General features: G+C 36.9%; 1 protein-coding gene and 1 long non-coding RNA gene across 3 annotated transcripts in view; both read left to right on the top strand.

Annotated features, from left to right (window-relative positions):
* The first annotated feature begins 3,174 nt into the window (after nucleotides 1–3,174).
* On the top strand, nucleotides 3,175–3,730 carry LOC128055422 (uncharacterized). Its single transcript, XR_008200110.1, has 3 exons — nucleotides 3,175–3,206; nucleotides 3,289–3,396; nucleotides 3,699–3,730. It is a non-coding gene; the product is annotated as an uncharacterized LOC128055422 (long non-coding RNA).
* Nucleotides 3,731–3,745: 15 nt separating this feature from the next.
* NCOA1 (nuclear receptor coactivator 1) overlaps nucleotides 3,746–22,955 on the top strand; it is a 164,786-nt gene continuing 145,576 nt past the window's right edge. For both annotated transcript variants that reach the window (XM_052647980.1, XM_052647981.1), the window contains exon 1: nucleotides 3,746–3,843. The gene's annotated coding sequence lies outside the window, so the exon portion shown is untranslated. The remainder of the gene's footprint in view (nucleotides 3,844–22,955) is intronic.

The raw sequence follows: 22,955 nt of genomic DNA, 5'->3' as shown, positions 1-22,955 counted from the left end.
CTAACTGATATAGTAGCTCATATTCGGTCACTTAGAATTTGTTAAAATCTTAACTGATTTTTTTTCCCCTGTATACTTGTATGAGGGCCACTTCTTTTTCTGGGAACCTGCCAAAGGTAAAACAGTTTGTACAGTCTCTCCCTGGAGGAACTTTCTCTCTTTGGAATTGAATTACTTGGTTGCCTTCTGACTTCAATTCTTTATTAGATTCAAGAGAAGTTTTGATTTTATGTATCTGGCTTTTTCTCACACTCTTTTGTGGCTTTCTGCATTCTAAGTGGAAGTAGAACTACTTAGAGTTCTTGACAGAGTTTGCTATTTCAAACTGCTGCTTATTCTGATCCCCCTTGTTTTCTCTTGCCTTTATTTGTCTCTTGAGCACTTGGTCATTTAGGATTCAACCCAAGGGGCTATTTCTTCCATGAGTCTTTCTCTGATCTTACTCAGTAGTATGGAACATTTATTTGCTTCTACAGCTGTTTTGATTCTTGTATAACTATATTTCACTTTTGTAGACCCATTGAAACCCTCATTGAGGTTATTCAGCTTTCAGAATTTGAGGCGTTTCAACCTGAGAACTGTCCTTCTGCTTTCAAAGTTTATGACTATTATGGTTGATAGATTTTAGATAGGATCATAAAGTAAACTTGAGATAAAAAGATAAAGAAATATACAAGAGAATTTATATTTATTAATGGAATAAAATTTTGTGAAATCACATCACATAGTTTCATGTGCTGTTTGGTTTGTTCAGTTGTTGTTCTTGAACTAAATTATTTTCAGAAATATGACTTAAATTTGTAGAATCTAATTTCTTAAAACTATGAGCTTAGTTATGCAAGCTAGTGTATGTTCACACAATGCAATATCATGGAAGCATATCCTAACATGGAAAATCTGCAGGATATAATGAGCGAAAAAAGGTAATGTACAAAATTAAATATTTTATGTAAGAAGGCAGGAATAATACTGTATTTACAGTTAAGGGTATTTGCATTAAGAATCACTGGAAGCATATACATGTAAGAATGTATAATAAATATACATTTATTTATACACCACTTTAGTAAAAGTGCTGACATATAGTAAGCAAGGACAGCATGAAAACACATGTGGATGATAGAGAAATGAGACTTTTCAAATATGTTTCTTTTTACATCATTTTAAGTTTTTGATTCATGTGAATGTGGTATGTATTCAGAAAAATTAAAGTTAGTAAACATAACTATATGAACCTTAAAAGATAACAGGAAGATTTGAAAAATCCATTGGAACTGATTAAAAAAAATGTTGGCCTGTAAAATAAAAATTGTGTGTGAGATACTTCTGTTTTTACATAAAGTAGATTTTAGAAATGAATAGGTAAATACAAAGCATGGAGAATTGCAAAGATCATGGTTTTATGAATCTGGCTTTAGATAGATAAATACATAAAAAGGCTGGTTTTCTAACATGATTAGGGAGGTTTTGGGTCTAGACCCCATAAGGATGATCCCTCAAAGTACAAAGGAGCACTGTGTACAGACAGCAACTGTAACAGAAGCACACCACCCAGAGTGGACTGGGAGCCATTTCTTACTCGTGAAGCCACTGGCATCTCCTTGGAAACTGGTAAAATGTATCTAACTGTTGTCAAGAATAGAACATGAGAATACCAAAGAATATTCTTATCACAAATTAATGCATAAAAAGAAACAATAATTACATTACAGAAATGGATAATAGCCAAGAAATCAACCTTGTTGTAAACAAATGAAGTTTATAAGAAGAAATTTATAAATCAAAAAGAAGTTTACTTAATTACTTTAAGTTGTGAGGAAAACTGGCAATTTGAAATACAGGTCAGTTTAGAATTAAATCTCTTTCCATTCATCATTTGCAATGAAGTATTCAGAAACAGCCCACAGAAAAGTAAAGACCAGAGTATCTATCTGTTATTGTTGAAGGGGAAGAAATTTCTAAGCAAAGAAATAATAAGAGAGATGAAAAATGCACTGATGGGTAAGTCTGGCCACCCAAAAATAGAAACCTTTGTATTAAAAGCCAGGGGTAGACTGAGAAAAATGTTAAAACTAGATGAAAGAAATGGTTTTTCACAATATAAATAACCTACACACATGGTTAAGGAAGTCGTAAAACCCCTTTCCCATTCTACCCCATGTGGGGCTGGAAGAGTGAGAGTTGCACATTTGCCAACAGAGGCAGTGTGGTTATGGCAGAAGGATCTGATTAATGACATGGATGGCATTCAGGGTCTGTCTGACTAACTTTGAAGACCTTAATGTTATAGCAGTATCAGTCCACATGGTTGTGTGTTTTCCATTAGCAGGTGGTTAAATTGACCCAGGATTAGGAATTTGAGAGTGGTGAAGTGGAAGAAGGAAACTAACATACTGGGTGGACTGATAGCCTGGGTGGGGAAACCCAGATTTTGAGACTGGTGACAACTGGAGAGATGAGTGTAGGTAGAGTGCATCTGAGGGGCTGAGTCTGGACCCTGGTTAGAAATGAAAGAGTGGAATATTCAATGACAAAGACAAGAAGAGGGTAGGAGAGCTAGATGGCATGACTCTGAGGGAAGGGTTGGGATTGCTTATGAGTTAGGGTCTGGAAATGTCACTGTGGACAGAGATGATTCCTTTGACCTTATTAGTCTTTACTCCTGAGGGTTTGTTTCAAGAGGCGGATTTAGCCCAGTGGCTGAAACTAAGGTCAGTGATAAGGCTGAAGATATAGAGATCATTTGTTTTACTATGTAAAAGGGGTTTCCAGAGGTCCCTGTGGAGAAGGTTGGAAGGAAGGACCGCAGTTGGGGAACACATGCAGTGGGTGAGAGAGCAAAGAGAACACCGAGGGCATGAAAACAGAGCGACGGCAGTCAGTCACAGTAGTTTATGCTTTGAATAAAGCCCAGGAGTGACAGGGGTGGGAGCCACAGGGAAAAGGAACTAGCAAGATTCCTGAGTTGATCTGTGGTGTAAAGATCATTCCTGGAGCCTGATCCACTGTGTCTTTGTGGTCTAAAAGGAGTACTAGTGAAAAGCTTAACCCTGGGTGGTAAAACCTAAAGCAGTTAGGCTTTAAATAATGAAAGCCAGTAGGGCTCACCTTTCTCAAGGTATTCTCTGATGTCTGCAGAGTCCCGCTGTTTGGAGTTAAGTGTGAGGTAAAATGGGAAGATACAGCACTACCATGAATTTAGTAAGGTGGGCCATTTGTCACATTCCCACTGCCAGTGACCTAGGAATGAATGATAGTCATCATATCAGGCGCTTCTTTGTCACGAAGGTATCTTCTGCTGGAAATCCTGTTTCTTCCTGCTGTTGCATTTTACCTGAAACTGGGTCCTGAGGCCATCGCTGCTGGGGTGACTTCAGCAGCTCTGATCTCTGATGAGTGAGTCAGAAGCTTAGGTCCCTTACCTCCTTAAATTATCCATATGAAGTCTAATTTGCGGCATACCTCCTTTGGGTATCTGAACCTTTTTAAAGCCAGTAACTAATTACCACTGATAACTTTATCTGTTTATTTATTTAATCTTTATTCTTTATTTTCAGTTTTTCAAATCTGTGGTAGGGACAAGAATGGGAATTAGAATTTCTTGAAAAACTAAAGCATTTGAGTGAGAATCTTTGCATGCTTATAGGGAAACAATGATGTGTCACAGTATCTAAAATCTAATGTCTTTTCTACTTTAGATCCATCCATACTAATGGGATGTGACTGGAACCGACTTTGATGATAAAAATCACGGACCACCAGATAAGATCAGGCAGTAAGAATTTTTGCTTCCAAATGAAGACACCGACATTTATAACTTCTACTTACTCTAAGGTATTCAAGGTACAGCTCTACTTTGATTTAACTCCTTGGCAGTCAGTGTATAATGTTGATTTCTACCTATATAGATTTTATAAGTTTAAAAATTTCTGTGTTAGAATGGTTAGCTTTTAGGGATGCATCCACTCCCCTCCCCACATTCCCCCAGATCTGAGATGAGATTCAGATTTTAAAAGGAGGTAATCTTTATAATTAGAAAAGCATGCCAATTATTAGAAATATACTGAGTACAGGTTACGACTCAATATAGAAGAACTGGAATAAAATAAGTGCCTAAAGTTTAGTTATTATTTTATTTATGTCATGACCCTCTGAGATGAACAATTGAATTCAGCATGTGCTTCCATGATACAAGAGAGCTTGTCCTTTGGTTTGATTCAGAAACCTCTCTTTCCTATTCTCCTAAACTTACTGTGAAGGGTTTTCTATTCACAAAGAAGTGTCACTTATACTCCCCATAGACTCCCTTTAGGACCTTTGGGATCTGATGGGTTAGTTTCACTTGGATCAGAAAAGCCAGATATGTAATTAAAGAGTCAAATGATACTTCCAAATCAGGGGGTGGCTGTCCACTTTAAAGACTACATAAGACAATTGAAAACAATCAAAGGAAACATAGTATCAACAGAAAACACAGTGCTCTCTATTTTTCTAAAATACCTATGAAATCAAAGAGGGTACAGTTAGTTTGGTGTTTATTTAAAAATAAAATATTTTCTTGTTAATTGTATGTTTCCAAATAGGCAGAAATTATGGAAAGATAATTATTTTCAGTGACAGAGTTGGTTGCTTCTCTGTATTTGCTAGGAGATAGAGTAGATGAAAAATCTAAGAAAAATGTATCACTTATTACTTGGATTTTAAATTTCATTTTGTTCTGTTTTGAAAGAAGAACTTGTAAAGCAGTAAATTCTAAAATATAAGAATCCATAATAGAACACCTAAGATTGCTTCAGTTAAAATAAATGGATGGCTTTCTAAAAGGGGGTGGTGTAATTGAGCAGTTCTTATCAAAGAAAAATTACCTTGAATCAAATAGCAGATGAAAAAGAGGTTGTTTTGATGAGAAGTTTTACAAGTTCTCTGGCAGCTAGCAGATACATTGAACTTTTAGAAAACTTTTTGTTGTCACTTTGAATCAAATGGCGATGATGATTAAATATGTAATTTAACTTATTACCATAACCATTTCCCTTATTGTTTTTTAAGATTTTTTTTTTTTGATGTGGCCATTTTTAAAAGTCTTTGATGAATTTGTTACAGTATCACTTCTGTTGTTTATGTTCTGGATTTTTGGCCAGGAGATATGTGGATCTTAGCTCCCTGACCAGGGATTGAACCCACACCCCTGCACTGGAAAGTTAAGTGTTAACCAGTGGACTGCCAGGGAAGTCCCTAACTCATTTTTTAAAGATACCTTTCCTTCTTGCTTTCAGTATAACAGCATTAGTTGAATTGTTAAGCTTTGTAGCGAATAATTCTAAATGTGTGGAAGGATATAGGTTATTCTGTAATTTCATTATGAATGAAGTTGAAGACCTCTTTCACTCAGAATGTTTACTCTGGGGCTAGGGAGGCTAAACACTGTCATCTAAAAACCATTTAGAAGCAATTATGAAATGAGCACTTAAAATCATAGTTTAGTATTCTTTTCTAAGTAATATAGTTAAGTTCTATATTCAGATGTCAACAAAAAGATTAGAGAATTGGAAATTGTGATCAATTGAATTTTGTAACTGATTGGTTGTGCTTGTTGGCTCTTCATGGTTCTGCTTGTGAAAGTGCCATATAACCAAATTAAGTTGCTTAAATCCTTAAATTAGGGATCTCTAATTCATTAGTTTCTTATATTGCCCCACTCATTTTCAGGCTTATACAGCGTGATACTCCTATTGATACTTGTCATTTCCCCTTTCAAAAATGAAGTAAAAATTTCACAAACTTGCACTCAGAAGTTTTATATATTTTGAGAATATTTTCTTAAAGATTTTTCAAAAAAATTTTTGAGAGGCTTTTAAGATTTTGAGATTGTGGGTTTTTTTTTTTTTTTTTGGTATTTTTAGTGTACAAAATAAAATCAGTCAGGCATGATTTAAGGCCCTAGAACATTTGTAAGATTATGTCTTGGATTATGCATGCACGTGTGTGTGTATGTGTGTGTGTGTGTGTGCACGCTAAGTTGCTTCAGTTGTCTCCAACTCTTTACAACCCTATGGGCTATAGTCCTCCAGGTTCCTGTGTCCATGGGATTCTCCAGGCAAGAATCCTGGAGTGGGTTGCCATTTCCTCCTCCAGGGGATCCTCCCAACCTAGGGATTGAACCCATGTTTGTTATGTCTCCTGCATTGGCAGCCAGGTTTTTTTTTTTTTTTTTTTTTAACCACTGGTGTCACCTGGGAAGCCCATCTTGGATTATAGTTTACATTAAATTAAAATAATGCCTTTTAAAAATACTTTGGACTCACAAAAACATTTCAACAGGTATATTGAGGAAATAGGTATTCCCTTGCCACGATTTTCTCTGTGGTGGGATGGAAAGAGCACAAGCATTGGCTCTTCGACTTCATGCCACCCTGAGGAACTGGATTAATATTTCTGTCTTAGTTTCCTTTTCTGTAATAATTACTTTTTAGACTTGTGATGAAAATGAAACAAATGTATAAAATCTTATAAAATAATGCTTTTCAGTGTTATATGAGTGCACGTTGTTGCTAAAGACAGAGAAGACCGCACTGCTGAAGTATCATTCACAGTTATCCTCCTAGCCAAAAACAGGTCAGCTCACACTACTATTGAGAAGCTTGTCAAACCAGTTTCAAACTTAGTGACAAATATTATGCTTGGAGAGAAAGTAAAACGAGCTTTTGGCAAAAATCCCTTATCAAAGGCATACCATCTGGAAAAGCAATTACTGTCATGTGCATGCTAGTAGAATGTTTTGTTTTTCAGTTGGATGAAAGCACTGATGTGCTGAGGACATACCAGCACTTCATAGAGATGTGTTTCTGTTTAGTCACTGGGAAATTTACACCAGCAGAAGAGCTTTTTGTTGTTACTGTTATTTTGTTGTGTTGTCTTTGTTGTTGTTGGTGGTGGTGGTGGTGGTAGTGATTGGTTGAGTTTTTTTTAAGCCGTTGTTGCCTGGAAAAGTTGCACTGGTTCCTCTGATCAAACCCCAACAACTGAGCTGTAGGAGAGGGTACACTTGGCCTGTGAATAAAAGACATTGCACCAAGGTATAAATTTATATCCTTTTTTTCAGAGAGGAAAATTGGCATTTAGTTATATGATTTCTGGTTGTGATTTAATGTTGGAAAAAAAACAGTAAGAATTGTGGATGTAAGCGATTTTTGGCCACTGACACTGTGTTTTTTTTTGGGATTTTGGTGAAGAAATGGTCAGCAAGTGTAGGATTCTGCTTTTCCACAGTGATGTATTTGACTTACTGTGTACTGTGACAGGGCTTTACATGTTTATTAGTTTGTTTTTTAGTAAGATAAGATGAATGTTTCTTTACTACGTGTAATGCCATTTCTGTGATTTCAAGGAGGCATAAACATACATTTACTTTTTGAAATAGAACTTAAAACTTTCATATTCACATATCATGAGTTTCAATGTAAAGGATGAAGCATAAGGATTTTATAAAAGTTTGAATTATAATAACAGAATAATTCTCTAGGAGCTTGACCATTTTCCCATGCTTGATGATTTTACTAATTTATCAAAGAAATGAATTTTTATTATACATGTTTAAAAACCATATCTGAATTTTGAAATAGAACATGAAGACATACTTTGCAGAGCTAAAATGCCAGCAGAGAATATATTAGGGCTCTTTTGCTTCAGTCTGTCGAACTGAAGCACTTGACGTCTTAATTTTGAGTCAGGTATGCTTTTTGGTGGGGGCAATCAGTGGAATCCTGAAAGTAGACCTGAGCAGGAAATGTTTCTATAATTTCTGGGTCCATATGCAATCATAATATCCAGAATATACAACACAATTGATTTATAATGAAAAATTAAGATTTATTTATTCATTTATCTTACTGCGGTGGGTCTTAGTTGTATTCTTAGCATTCGAGTTCTAGTTCCCTGACCAGCGTTTGATCTCGGGCCGCTGGCATTGGGAGCACAGAGTTTAGTCACTGGACCACCAAGGAAGTCTCAGGAATTAGGTGTTTTTAATGTAGTAGAAATAAAGAATAAGCAAGGAGCTAGTTGAAAGGGAAAACAAAGTATGGCTAAAGCTGCTTCAGACTGGGGTCTTGAACATCTTGCAAGGAAGTTACCAAACAGTAATAGGGTGTGACAGAACAATGAAGGTGCTTAATTGAATGGGCTCTGTCTGACCAAAGATGAGACAGTTTGAGCATTAGTATGTAAAATTGTAACATAATCACATCAAATATGTTTAAACTCATGAGTTCATGGTGATATTTTAAAAACTCGTTTGTTTTCTTTGGAGTATGCTAAGAAACCAACTATACTTGAAGATAACCAACTAGTTGAAGAGAGGAAGTTTCTTTTCTCAGTGCTAGTATTCTATTTACAGTTAAGAGATGATAAATAGAACATCACCATTTCTTAATGAGTTCCTGGACTTAAGCAAAGATCATCAGTGGCTGCTAACATCACAAGAATAAAGACAGTTAGACATTAGGTTTCTCTTAATGAAAGTTTGTAATCCTACCTGTGAAGTATCCTTGCCAAAAAAATTAAATTTAAATCTGAATCTGATCAAGCCTCTAGCTCCAACTATTGATTTACAGGAAGACAGGGAAACAGTGAAATGATACCATGGAGATGGAGTCAACAGGATCTAGGCTGTGGGGAAATCCTCGGGACATCAACTTTTTTTTTTTTTTTTTAAACAAATTGTGAGGAACAAAAAAAAAAGAAAAGGAAGAAAACTGAAATTAATAGTGATGTTTGGACTTTATTTGGGTCCAGATTTTAATAAGTAAATGTAAAATAATCAGGGAAATTTGAACACTGAATATTTTAATTAAATTATTAATTTTTAGATATGATAGATAACAGCATGTAGTCATGTTGAAAAAGAGTCATTATCTTTTAGAGGCACATATTGGAATGTTGATGGATGCAAGGATATGTCTGAGATCTGCTTTGTTATTATCTGGAGTAGAGAGGAGGCTGTGGGTGGGGACGAATCAAGATTGGCCATGAGTTGATCGTTGTTTATACTAGGCACTTGTGGTGTTGGAGGGTGGTGGTGGTATAATTCTTGATATTATTCTCTATGTTTTTTGGAAGATTTCCTATAAGAGAAAGGTCCAGAAATTTACATTTTCGTTTTGTTGGCTTATAAGAATGCAACTGAACTATGTGTATTTAGCAACCTGCCAAATTTTTATTTCTGATAATTTCTTGAGCTGTTTGGGTTTTCTATATATAGAATCATATTGTCTACAGAGGACAGTTTTACTGTATAGTGCTTAGTGTTTACCAAGCTCTATGTTAAGCACTTGCATATATTAATCCGTTAGGTTCTTATAAAAGCCCCAGTGAAGCAGACATTAACTTGCCCAAGATTGCCTAGCTGGTATGTGGTACACCTGGGATTTGAACCCAGGCATTCTAGCCCTAGAGTCTGTACTTTCCTAGTTCTTATGTCTCTCCTTATAGGTTTTATTTTTAATCCCTCCACTCCAATCCTTGTGCTGTTTGTTTCTTTTGTTTTACTGTGCTGCCTAGAATTTAAACTTTTAAATAGCAGTTTTCATTTGAATTTTGATTTTGGAAGTTGTCTTAATATTTAGTGACTCCAGAGTCAAGTTTATTCCTATATAAATACATGGTAGTCACTAAAAGACTAAGAATTGACTTAGCATGTAGCCAGAAGCCAAAGAGTAAAGTGTATCACTGTTTACAGTTGCCAAGACGTGGAAGCAACCTGAATGTCCATCCACAGGTGAATGGATAAAGATGTGGTACATACATGCAATGGAATACTACTCAGCCATAAAAAGAATGAAATAATCGTATTTGCAGTAACATGGATGTAACTAGAGATTATCATACTGAGTGAAGTAAGTCAGACAAAGACAAATGTCATATGATGCCACTTATATGTGGAATCTAAAAAAATGATATAAATCAGCTTATTTAAAAAACAGAAATAGGCTCACAGACATAGAAAATAAACTTATGGTTATGAAAGAGGAAAGCCAGTTGTGGGGGAGAAATTAGGAATTTGGGATTAACAGATACACATGACTCTATATAAAACACACATATTTTTTATATTCAGAATACATATAAGATATATATATATATATATGTATTTCTGAATCACTTTGCTGTACACCTGAAACTAACACAACATTGTAAATCAATGATATTCAATTTAAAAAAGGAACAAAGTATATAGTAACAGCTTCTAATCTTTTTTTCACAGTTACTTTTATCTCTTGATCAGTAAGCAGCCTATTCATGGTTCATTTTACTTTGAATTGCTTGTTGATTCTATTGGTTTGATTTCCTGAATTTCTTTGTGACTTTCTGTTAAAATTACTTTTTTTTTCTCCCAACCTCCATACCTGTTATACAGTTACTTCTCTCACTGGACTTCACATAGGTTACATGAGATAAAATTAGGCAAAGCATTTATTAGCACATGTTTAAGAGAAAACTCCTTCATAATTTTGTTAAAAAATTGTTATTTCTTTAATTAATTTTTTTAAGTGGGGAGAAGTGAATATGGTTTAGTTAGTTTTTTTTGCAGTGGTCATATATGGATGTGAGAGTTGGACTGTGAAGAAAGCTGAGCACCAAAGAATTGATGCTTTTGAACTGTGGTATTGGAGAAGACTCCTGAGAATCTCATGGACTGCAGGGAGATCCAACCAGTCCATTCTAAAGGAGATCAGTCCTGTGTGTTCTTTGGAAGGAATGATGCTAAAGCTGAAACTCCAGTACTTTGGCCACGTCATGCGAAGAGTTGACTCATTGGAAAAGACTCTGATGCTGGGAGGGGTTGGGGGCAGGAGGAAAAGAGGACGACAGAGGATGAGATGGCTGGATGGCATCACTGACTCGATGGACATGGGTTTGAGTGAACTCCGGGAGTTAGTGATGGACAGGGAGGCCTGGCGTGCTGCGATTCATGGGGTCGCAAAGAGTCAGACATGACTGAGCGACTGAACTGAGGCCTGGGACATGTGGGAAAAACTATTGATAATGTGCTGTGGTGGTTTAATGAGTAATCTCTGTGTTGTCTATAAGACACTTTCTTATAATACTCTGAGTTTGAGAAAGATTACTGAGAGAGTTGGATACCAAAATAATACTTCTCTAATAGGGAATGAGGTGGTGGGAACAGTTTAGGGGAAAACGTACCTTGAGGAAGCTTTGGTTCGATGGGTCCCAAGCAACCTTATTTGAGCTAATTTAGAGTTGATACTGTTGGAGTACTTTACTTAATAATGTCTCATGTATTATGAGATCTTTTCACTCTGCTTGGTGGGAATAAAAATCTCCCTACCCTTGTATGAGTTTCAGGAATTCTCTGACCTATCTGTTTTTCATGGGTCCTTTCCCCTGTCTCAGTAGTTTCTGTCATAGATGGCCTGCCGAAGGCTTGAGGGGAGGCCTCTGCAGATCTCTGGAGTTCTGGGTGTGCAGGCCTCTTCTCTAGGCTGTAACACAGGTTCTGGCCGCCTTGGCCTACCTGATCGTTGGCAGTCTCTTGTCTCCTCAGTCGTCTGAGACTGCCAGGCTCTGCTGACGTTCTCCCTCTCTACCCTGCATCCCGGAAACTGCTTCCAGGGTGTGAGAGGTGAAGCAGCTGTAGGGCTCACCTAATTTTTTCCCCCTTTTCACAGGTATCCCACTCCTGCTTTGACTGTTATCCAATATCTGAAAGCTATTCTTTATTTTATCCCAGTTTTCTGGTTGTATATCCAGAAGGATTAATCAGATCCCTGTTAGTCCATCATGGGTTTTTGTAGAAATACTTGATTTTCTTTTCCTTCTTTTCTCTGTGTTAAGATGTGGGCCTAAGTATAATAAAAGAAACCAAGAAACCATTGGCTTGAGCTGAGTGTTTCAGGTATTAGGCTTAACTAACTGTGTGCATCTTTAGAAATCTGTATGCAGGTCAGGAAGCAACAGTCAGAACTGGACATGGAATAACAGACTGTTCCAAATAGGGAAAGGAGTACGTCAAGGCTGTATATTGTCACTGTACTTATTTAACTTATATGCAGAGTACATCATGAGAAACGCTGGAAGGGATGCAGCACAAGCTGGAATCAAGATTGCCAGGAGAAATATCAGTAACCTCAGATATGCAGATGACACTGCCCTTATGGCAGAAAGTGAAGAAGAACTAAAAAGCCTCTTGATAAAAGTGAAAGAGGAGAGTGAAAAAGTTGGCTTAAAGCTCAACATTCAGAAAATGAAGATCATGGCATCCAGTCCCATCACTTCATGGCAAATAGATAGGGAAACAGTGGAAACAGTAGCAGAGTTTATTTTGGGGGGCTCCCAAATCACTGCAGATGGTGACTGCAGCCATGAAATTTAAAGATGCTCCTTGGAAGAAAAGTTATGACCAACCTAGACAGCATATTAAAAGGCAGAGACATTACTTTGCCAACAAAAGTCCATCTAGTCAAAGCTATGGTTTATCCCGTAGTCATGTATGGATGTGAGAGTTGGACTATAAAGAAAGCTGAGCACCTAAGAATTGATGCTTTTAAACTGTGGTGTTGGAAAAGACTCTTGAGAGTCCCTTGGACTGCAAGGAGATCCAACCAGCCCATTATCCAACCAGTCCATCCTTATGGAAATCAGTCCTGAATATTCATTGGAAGGACTGATGCTGAAGCTGAAACTCCAATACTTTGGCTACCTGATGCGAAGAACTGACTCATTTGAAAAGACCCTGTTGCTGGGAAAGATTGAAGGCAGGAGGAGAAGGGGATGACAGTGGATGAGATGGTTGGATGGCATCACTGACTCAATGGACATGAGTTTGAGTAGACTCTGGGAGTTGGTGATGGACAGGGAGGTGTGGTGTGCTGCAACACATGGGGTCGCAAAGAGTCGGACACGACTGAGTGACTGAACTGAACTGAACTGAGGCAGAGGGGTTCGTTGCCTGTGGTCCAAACCCTTTGATAATAATAAACAGTCAATTTCACCTGGTACATTCCTTCTCACTTTCATTCTCTGGAACCTATTGCAGTGGTAGGGTGGTTGGTCAAGAATTATGGTATTCTGAATCTTGGTTAGGTACTATTGTTATTTAGTCCCTAAATTGTATCTCACTCTTTGTAACCCCATGAACTGTACCCCGCCAGGCTCCTCTGTCCATTGGATTTCCCAGGTAAGAATACTGGAGTGGGTTGCCATTTCCTTCTCCAGGGGATCTTCCTGACCCAGGGATTGAACCCACGTCTCCTTCATTGGCAGGCAGATTCTTTACCACTGAGCCACCTGGGAAGCCCTGGTTAGGTACTGCATAGTTTTATTAAGTTCTTAATACTCTTACTTTCAACTGGATTAAGGCTTACTTTTACTTACTTTTTCTCAGCTATTTCATTTTGTGATTACCTTTAATTGTATCAGCTAATTTTGGTTATGTTATTGGCTAGATAGTTGTTTAGATGGTTGTCATTTTTCACTGGATTGTATTTCATCATGTGTTCTTCTGCATCACAGTAACATTTAGAATCTTTGAAGGGTTTGATTTTTATGCATTATTATCTTTAGTTTTGGTCCTGCTTCTCTGTTCTTGCTTTCATTTACCCAGAAATGAATGAGCAGATAAGTAACTGAATATGAGTGAAAGTTGCTCAGTCGTGTCCGACTCTTAGCGACCCCATGGACTATAGAGTCCATGGAATTCTCCAGGCCAGAATACTGAAGTTGGTAGCCTTTCCCTCCTCCAGGGGATCTTCCCAATACAGGTATCGAACCCAGGTCTCCCACACTGGGGGCAGATTCTTTACCAGCTGAGCCACAAGGGAAGGCCAAGAATACTGGAGTGGGTAGCCTATCCCTTCTCCAGTGGACCTTCCTGATCCCGGAATCAAACCGTGGTCTCCTGCATTGCAGGCGGATTCTTTACCAACTGAGCTATAAGGGAAGCCCAAGTAACTGAATAGATGTATGTAAATATATACACAGAGTACATTTTCTCTATTCTGAGATTAATTATTATGATATATACTCTTGATTTAATATACTTTAAAGAAAGAAGAAACATTAAATTTATTTTGAAAATACTTCTTAGAAATTAACTGACGGAAGCATATATTTATCCATACAGTTCCTATACCATCTTCTTTGGAATCATAATACAGGAGTGAGTCTAATCCTTTTTCATTATGACATGCTGATTTTTCTCACCTGTTATTGCCTTTTTACACATTATGATTGTCAGTGTAGTTTTGAGTCATATGGGAAATGATTGGAATTTAACTGCTTTTCTTTTTTGGCTAAATTCATAGTTTCAGTTTTTCTATAGATAAACTGTGAATTAAGTAATTTCTTTTTTGAGTCAGCTGGAAACTTCTGACACATATCCAGCATTTGGGTAATAGAACTTTATAAAATGTAAAGTGGTCTCACCAGTGTCTCCCAGCTCTGATAATTCTGTGATCTATTTTGAAGGACTGAGCAATTTCTATTGCCTTTAATTGCTCTTGCTTGTCTTGCCACAGACAATATTTGCATCACAATAACTTTTTATTTCAGTGCTTTCTGAAAACATTTTCAAGCAACAGTTAGGCTTTGGGATTAACTTAAAATTCTATAGCTTGTGAGTTTACCCATGCAGATAATTCAGCTGTGGTGATATTTGGATAAACAGATACTTCCTATGGGAGGGTATTTCTCACAGTTTTACACCTGGGCAAGCAGTTACATACATCACAAGTTACTCTTGCTTAACTACTGGTACGTTTTTCTGAACATTAATTCTGATACTTCTGTTTTCAGAAACCTAGAAATATTATTTTAAAAGAAACAAGCATCTTTAGAATTGAGAAAATATGACTTAGCAAATAAGTATACAGTAATGCTGAAGTCTGCCAAGTGGTAGAATTATAAGTTTTGATCTGATCAGGTAGCAGTTAGAAAAATTAGTGTTGAGCCTGTCCATATGCAAATATGCGGTTAACTTTTTAAAAACTGAAAAACTAGTGAAGCTATGCAAATAGTAACCCAAAGTGAGAAGACTGAAAAATTAAGTACATCTAAATGGAAAAACCAACACAAAATTAAAAAGGAAAATAACAAAATGGAAGATATTTACAAATTTGACCTTAAATACTATCTAAAGTAACCACGAATATTTAAAAAATAATTATAACACGAATATTCCGGTAAGTACATTGATAAAATTGTGTCTGTTAGGTCAGCATAGAGTTTACATAGAATAAACAAAAGTAAGGAAAAGAGTTCATCCTCCTGGGTAACTGAAACAATAGTGAATAATCTTTTTGTACTTATTGAATAACTATAATTTCCATAGGGAATCAAGTACTCGTGCATTGTTTTAGAATTGGTACAGTTGGGCTCCATGGTTTTCTGATGAGAAATTCCCCTGTAGATAATGCATCATTTTTCTCTGCCTGCATACATGATTTAGTTCTTTGTGTTTTATTTCAAAAACTTTTAAAAAATGTGAGTATGTTTGGATTTCTTTGGATTTAACCCGTTTGCAGTTTGCTCAGCTCTTCTTGAATTTTGTTAGCGTATGATTTTAACCAAATTTGAAAAATTGTCAGCAGTTATTTCTTCAAATAATTTTTCAGCCCATGCTTTTCTCCTCTTTTTCTAGGACTTTGATGACATGAATGTTAGAGCTTATGTAATTGTTCCAGAGGTCCCTGAGGCTCCATTTATTTTTTCAGTCTATTCCTTTTCTCTTGTTCAGGTTGGATGATTTCTGTTGATCGATCTTTAAGTTCACTTACTTTAATATCGATTTTTCCTTTGTTATTGCCATCTTGCTGTTGAATCCATCCATTGAATTTAATTTTGGCTATTGTATTTTTAAATTCTAAAATTTCCATTTGATTCTCTGTATTTTCTGTATCTTTGCTTGACTTTCTGTTTTCCCATTTGTTTCAGTAGCGTTCACAGTTGCATTTTGGTTTGTTTTACTGATCAGTCAGTCAGTTCAGTCGCTCAGTCGTGTCTGACTCTTTGCGACCCCATGAACTGCAGCACACCAGGCCTCCCTGTCCATCACCAATTCCCGGAGTTCACTCAGACTCACGCCCATCGAGTCAGTTTTGCCATCCAGCCATCTCATCCTCTGTCGTCCCCTTCTCCTCCCGCCCCCAATCCCTCTCAGCATCAGAGTCTTTTCCAATGAGTCAACTCTTCGCATGAGATGGCCAAACTACTGGAGTTTCAGCTTCAGCATCATTCCTTCCAAAGAAATCCCAGGGCTGATTTCCTTCAGAATGGACTGGTTGGATCTCCTTGCAGTCCAAGGGACTCTCAAGAGTCTTCTCCAACACCACAGTTCAAAAGCATCCATTCTTTGGCGCTCAGCTTTCTTCACAATCCAACTCTCACATCCATACATGACCACTGGAAAAACCATAGCCTTGACTAGACGGACCTTTGTTGGCAAAGTCATGTCTCTGCTTTTGAATATGCTATCTAGGTTGGTCATAACTTTTCTTCCAAGGAGTTAGATAGTTGCTCTAAAATCATTGTTAGAGAATTCAGATATGTTTGTCATGTCAGTACTGGTGTCTGTTAATTGTCTTGCCTCATTTAAGTTGCAGTTTTTCATATATTGCCTTATTTTATAAAAATGAATTAAGAGAATGAAGATAAAGAGGAAATAGAATCAGTCTAGCTGTGTAAACTGAATTTCTTTCTCTATAAAGTAGAAATAATAATATCTACTCCACAGATTCTTTACAAAGACTACATGAGAACACATATCTAAAATATCCAACACAGTCCCTGGCATGTAACAGTGCTCAGATAATATTAGTTACCCTTGCTTTTCTTTTTTCTGATTATAATTTGGAAAATCTAAATCATTACTGTCATCTACTTGGCATTTTAAGGGAAGAGGCTCTTTAAAAGAGGTCTTAACTTTCCTTCCTTAACTAGTTCTCTAAGTTGTGATTACTTAATATTAACACAAAGGTCAGCCTGTTCCTCTGTACTATCTTAGCTTTTTGGTTGGGGGATGGACCTTGTTGTTGTTAAACCTAGATTAGTTTTCACCTTGTCCTAGGTCCAAGGGAATTCATCCACTTTCTTCTGTTTCTTAGAGAATCTTCTCTAACAGTTATCCAGAGCAGAAGTGGAATGATGGATTGGCAGCTCCCCCTTGCTTGCCAGCAGGATGACAGTTCATTTTCCCTTTTTGCTTTTAGGACTTTATAGCTAAGCTTCAGGGGAAAGGTAGACTGAGGAAGTGGTAGAGAAGGAGTGCTGGTCATGACAGAAATAAACACAGAGTGCGACAAAGCTTAGGAAATCCTAACAACTTCTTAAAGCCATAGGTAGTCTCTGACTCTTGCTGAGTTGATAACTGGATGCCCTACATGCATTTTGACTTTTTTCTCTTTTCTCTTGAAACCTCTTTGACTTTCATGATGGGAAGTTTTTCCTGAGACAGCAATATTTAGGCTAAATTCTGAAAGTTGAGTTAGGAGTTTTTAATACGAAGTGAGAAAGGAAGAATGTGGTGGCAGACAGAACCAGCTTATCTGAAGTTCTTGAGGTAAGGAAGGAGCATATAGCATATTTACATTTGACATTGAAGTCGCTCAGTCGTGTCCGACTCTTTGCGACCCCATGGAATGTAGCTTACCAGGCTCCTCCATCCATGGAATTTTCCAGGCAAGAATACTGGAGTGGGTTGCCATTTCCGTCTCCAGGCGATCTTCCCGACCCAGGGATCGAACCCGGGTCTCCTGCATTGTAGGCAGACGCTTTACCGTCTGAGCCACCAGGGCCCGCTGTATAGCATATTAGAGGTACCCAAAGAATGTCAGTACAGAAGTAAAGATGATGTGGTATTGGCAAAGGGATAGACACTTAGATCATTGGAACAGAGTAGACAGTCACAGAAAGTTGAACATGACTGAAGTGACTTATCTGGCAGGCAGGCAGACAGTCTGGAAATGGGGCCCCCAGAAATATGGCCAGTTGATTTTTCATAAAGTTGCAAAAGCAGTTCTAGAGAGAATAATCCCCCCCCTTTTTTTTTTTTTTTAGTAAATGGTGATACATACGTAATTTATATATACACACATATACATATGTACACACATTTTTGGAAATGTATTGTGTGGATTATTTTCTGTAAGTGGTATATTTATATAGTTTGGCAGTTTGATTTTTTTTTTCACTCTGTAGCATATTTAGATCTGTGTTTTGTTGTTGTTTTATTTTTCTGCCTTGTGTTTTATACTCTGGCTCTATTAGTCTTATTTAGGGCCTCAAGGTTTTTACTGCAGATTGTTCATAAGTTTAAAACTACAAACAGTAGAGTCAGGAGTATCTTGTATGTACTTTCTCATGTACCTGTATTATAGTTGCTTTAAGATAAAAAGAAGTGGAATTGCAGAACCATATGATATATCAACTTTAAATGTTTCCTAAAGAAAATTTCAAACTTACACCAAAGTAGACAAAATAGAAGAATGAACTACTCACCTTCAGCAGTTATCAATCTTGTTTTATCTGTACACTCATTCGCTTTATCTCCTCTTACATTTTGAAACAAATCCAGATACTGTGTCATTTGAACTGTAAATATTCCATGTGTTCCTGGAAAAATATAAGGTCTTTTTGTTTCTTTAAGAAAAATGGAATTGTAATACCATTCCCTGTATATTCATTGGAAGGACTGATGCTGAAGCTGAAGCACCAATACTTTGGCCATGTGATGCAAAGAGCCATCTCATTGGAAAAGACCTGATTGGGAAAGATGGAGGGCATGTGGAGAAAGGGGTGACAGAGACTCAGATGGTTGGATGGCATCATCCACTCGATGGACATGAGTTTGGGCAAACTCTGGGAGATAGTAAGGGACCGGGAAGCCTGGCATGCTGCAGTTCATGGGATTGCAAATGTTTGGACACAACTGAGTGACTGAACAACAAATCACACTTGAAAATTAACAATAATTCTTTAGTATCTTTGGATATTGAGTCAGTATTCAAATTTTGAATTGTTTTAATGTCAGAAACATTTAATGTGAGAACCATTTCTTCCATTAAAAAAAAATTATTTACTTGTTTGAATTATGATCCAGATAAGGTTCACTTTTGAAAATTTTGTTTTCTACTTGAAGACCTTGTTCATATTCCACAGATTTTTTTATTCCTAGGTGATTTTTATTTTTGTCTTTTCTGGGATGGAGTGGTTCTGATTTCTTTGAAACAAGTCATAGTCTACCTGTTTCCAGTTCTGAATTCCCTGTTCCCTCCTTTATTTTACTTCACATTTTCACAGCATTTGTCACCTTTTCACAGACTTGATAATTTACTTATTATGTGTGTTGTTACTACCTGTGTTCCTTACTCTCTCTCCAAATCTGGAATGTAATTTTTACAAAGGTAGGGATCTATCTTTTTATTTCTTGACATCATACTGAGGACTGATATGAATTTTATGAGTTTTATATTCTCTTTTGAGTTTTATAAGGAGAATTTTTCCTGTTATATGCAAATAACGACTTTTGAGGAGTCTTTTCCTTTCTAGAATTAATATATCCTTTCCTTAGTTTATTGCATTGACTAAGTCTTCCAATACTGTGTTGAATAGTTGTGATTTCCCTCAGTATTTGTTTTTAACATACATGAGAATTCATTTGTTACTTTATTCCTAAGTATTGATACAATGTTTACTATTGACTTCTGATAGATTTTAACGAAGTTCACTTTTTGTTCCTACCTTGCTAAAAGTTTTTATTTTGGGATTTTGAATTTTATCAATGCAAAAGGTACATAAATAATCTATATTTATGAGAGTTATCACCATTTTGTAGATGATACCACCAAGAGCGAGGGGTTGAACATATAGTGGTTGCTAAGAAACAGAAACTGAGGGGAGCTTTTGGCAGTCTTAAAGGGTGGAGAGACTGTTAGACTTCAGGATTACAAGACTTCTAGGGCTTGAATGACCAAGATCCTAAAGAGAATATAAGCACAGAGAAGGAGAGCCAAAAGTCTGAACCATGTTTCAACCAGAAGTTTTTGCAGATTGCTAAACAGCACAAGCCAATAGGCAGAAAAGTTGAACCACAGGTGGCTACTAAGAAGGTGAGACGCTAAGCAGAATTTTCAGCAGTTTCATGGTACTAAAGAGATAGAAGAATCCTGGTAGACATTGTAGGCTTTCAGTTGAGATCTATAAATAACTATATTGTAACAGTAAGCATAAACCAGAGAAGAGCAAGTCTTTTAATTTTTTAATTGAATTATATGTAGTTCATGTATAATATATTATACAGAAGTATAATATAGTGATTCACAATTTTTAAAGGTTATACTCCCTTATTGGCTATATTCCCTGTGTTATACAGTATATCTGTGGTTTTTTAAAAAATATTTATTTATTTATTTGGGTGTGCTGGGTCTTCGCTGCAGCATGTGGGATCTGGTTGCCTGACTGGGGATTGAACCTGTGTCCCCTGCATTGGGAGCACAGAATCTTAACCATTCCCACCAGGAAAGGTTCCCAATATTTGTATATTTTTTAAACAATTATTTATTTATTTTATTTCATTTTTGGTTGCTCTGGGTCTTTGTTGCTGCACACGGGTTTTCTCTAATTGCAGCAAGCGAGGGCTACCCTTTGTTACGGTGTGCGGACTTCTCATTGCAGTAGCTTCTCTTGTTGCAGAGCACAGGCTCTAGGTGTGCAGCAGACTTCCATAGCTGCAACATTTGGGCTCAGTAGTTGTGACTCCTGGGTTCTAGAGCTTGGGCTCAGTAGTGGTGGCGGCACATGGGCATGGTTGCTCTGCATAATGTGGAATCCTCCTAGACCAGAGACTGAACCTGTGTCCCCTGAATTGGCAGGTGGATTCTTATCCACTGTACCACTAGGAAAGTCCCAGCTGTAATAGTTTGAGCCTCTTAAATCTCTGCCCCTCCCACTTCCCTCTCTTTACTTAATAACCACTAATTTGTTCTCTATATATGTGTCTACTTTTTCATTATATTCAGTAGTTTTATTTTTTAAATTCCACATATAAGTAATGTCATACAGTATTTGTCTTCCTGTGTCTTGACTTATTTCACTTAGCATAGTGCCCTCCAAGTCCATCCATGTTACAAATGGCAAAATTTCATTCTTTTTTTATGGCTGAGTAGCAGCAGCAGCAGTATTCCATAATGTGTTGTATGTATGTGTGTATATATATCTATATCACATCTTCTTTATTCATTTGTCTGTTGCTAGACACTGAGGTTGTTTCCATATCTTGGCTATTGTAAATAATGCTGTTGTGACCATTGGGTGCATGTTCATAGGTCTTAATATGATTGAAAATTGTCTTCAGATTAGCTTAATGTCTGATTAAATGGAATTAGGTCCCATTACCAACCAGAAACTAAAGAAGATCTATTGCAAAAGATATCAGACACAACCTCTACAATTTTTATTATGCAACATCTGACATTCAGTCTCCAGATTCCAGGCATGCCAAGAGTTATGAACAAGAGAAAAACACATATATAACCACAGATGATCAGATGTGGACTTCAGTGCCACTTCCTTCATCCCTCTTTTGTTTCAGAAGAGAAATCTGTCATTTGAATTGTTTTTTTATCATATAGGTAAAGCATTGTTTCTCTCTGGGTATTTTCATTGTATTTTCTTTGTCCTTAGTTTTCAGAAGCTTAACTGTAAACTCTCTGGGTGTGGATTACTTTGAGCTTATCCTGTTTAGGATTCACTTAGTTTCTATAAACTTGTGTGTTTTTCTAAGCTTGAGAAGTTGCAAGCTTTTGTTTCTTAGCGAACTTTTTCAGTCTTACCCTTTCTTCTCACTTTTTGGGACTCCGAAGACATGGATATAAGTCTTTTGTTGTAGTTCCACAGGTCCCCAAGGCTATGTTTTATTTTATTTTATTTTTCAGTGTTTTCCCTCTATTGTTTGGATTGGGTAGTTTCTTCTGTTCTGTCATCCAGTTCAGTGATTCTTCTCTCTGTCCTCTCCATTCTACTGTTGTTCTCATCTGTTGAGTTTTTTATTTCAGTTATTGCATGTTTTCAGTTCTGAAATTTTTTTTTTTGGTGTATTTTTTTCTTAGTTTTTTCCCTGTTTTTTATTTGTTTCACACATGTGCAGAATTGCTCTCAGAGACATTTTTATAATGTCTGCTTCAAACATTATGTCAGTAGTGGGGCCATCAGGATTTTAATCCAGAATCTGCTTCTCAGTAACTTGATGAAGCTGGGCAACCTCTGGGGTTTTAATCTCTAATCTAATCTCTGTATTCCTTGCTTTTAATCTGTGTAAAATGGGACTAATAACAGTAATTAGTAACTGCTGCACAGAATTATGGTAAGGGTACAGTTAATATGTATAATATGTTTATAGCACTAGCTAAGCACATAGTATTAATATATGTTCAATAAATACTGTGTGTGTGTGTAGTTGCAAAGTCATGTCCAACTCTTCGTGACCCCATGGACTGTAGCCTGCCAGGCTCATCTGTCCATAGGGTTTCCCAGGCAACAATACTGGAGTGGGTTGCCATTTCCTTTTCCAGGGGATCTTCCCGACCTAGGGATCAAACTCGGGTCTCCTGCATTGGCAGGCAGATTCTTTACCACTGTGACACCAGGACTTCCATCATCTTGGTAACTGGTGTCTATGGATTGTCTTTTTTCATTCAGTTTAACATACTCCTTGTTGTGGTAAGAGTTATGAGATTTCTTGTTATGATGAGTGATTTTTATTTGATACCTGGACATTTTGGATATTATGTTCTGAGACACTGGATCTTATTTAAGCATTCTGATTTAGCTGGGTTCTTCTGGCACTGCTCCAGCATGGGAAGTAGGGGAGTGCTCTACCACATTTCTGCCTAGTGGGAATAAAAGTTCAAGTTCCTCACTCTGCCTTTGTTGACTCTCAAGTTTGT

This window comes from Budorcas taxicolor, chromosome 11 (genome assembly GCF_023091745.1).
Source record: "Budorcas taxicolor isolate Tak-1 chromosome 11, Takin1.1, whole genome shotgun sequence".
In the NCBI taxonomy this organism is placed as follows: Eukaryota; Metazoa; Chordata; class Mammalia; order Artiodactyla; family Bovidae; genus Budorcas; species Budorcas taxicolor.
The sequence above is the reverse complement of the archived record's forward strand: the minus strand, read 5'-3'. Positions and strand labels throughout refer to the sequence as shown.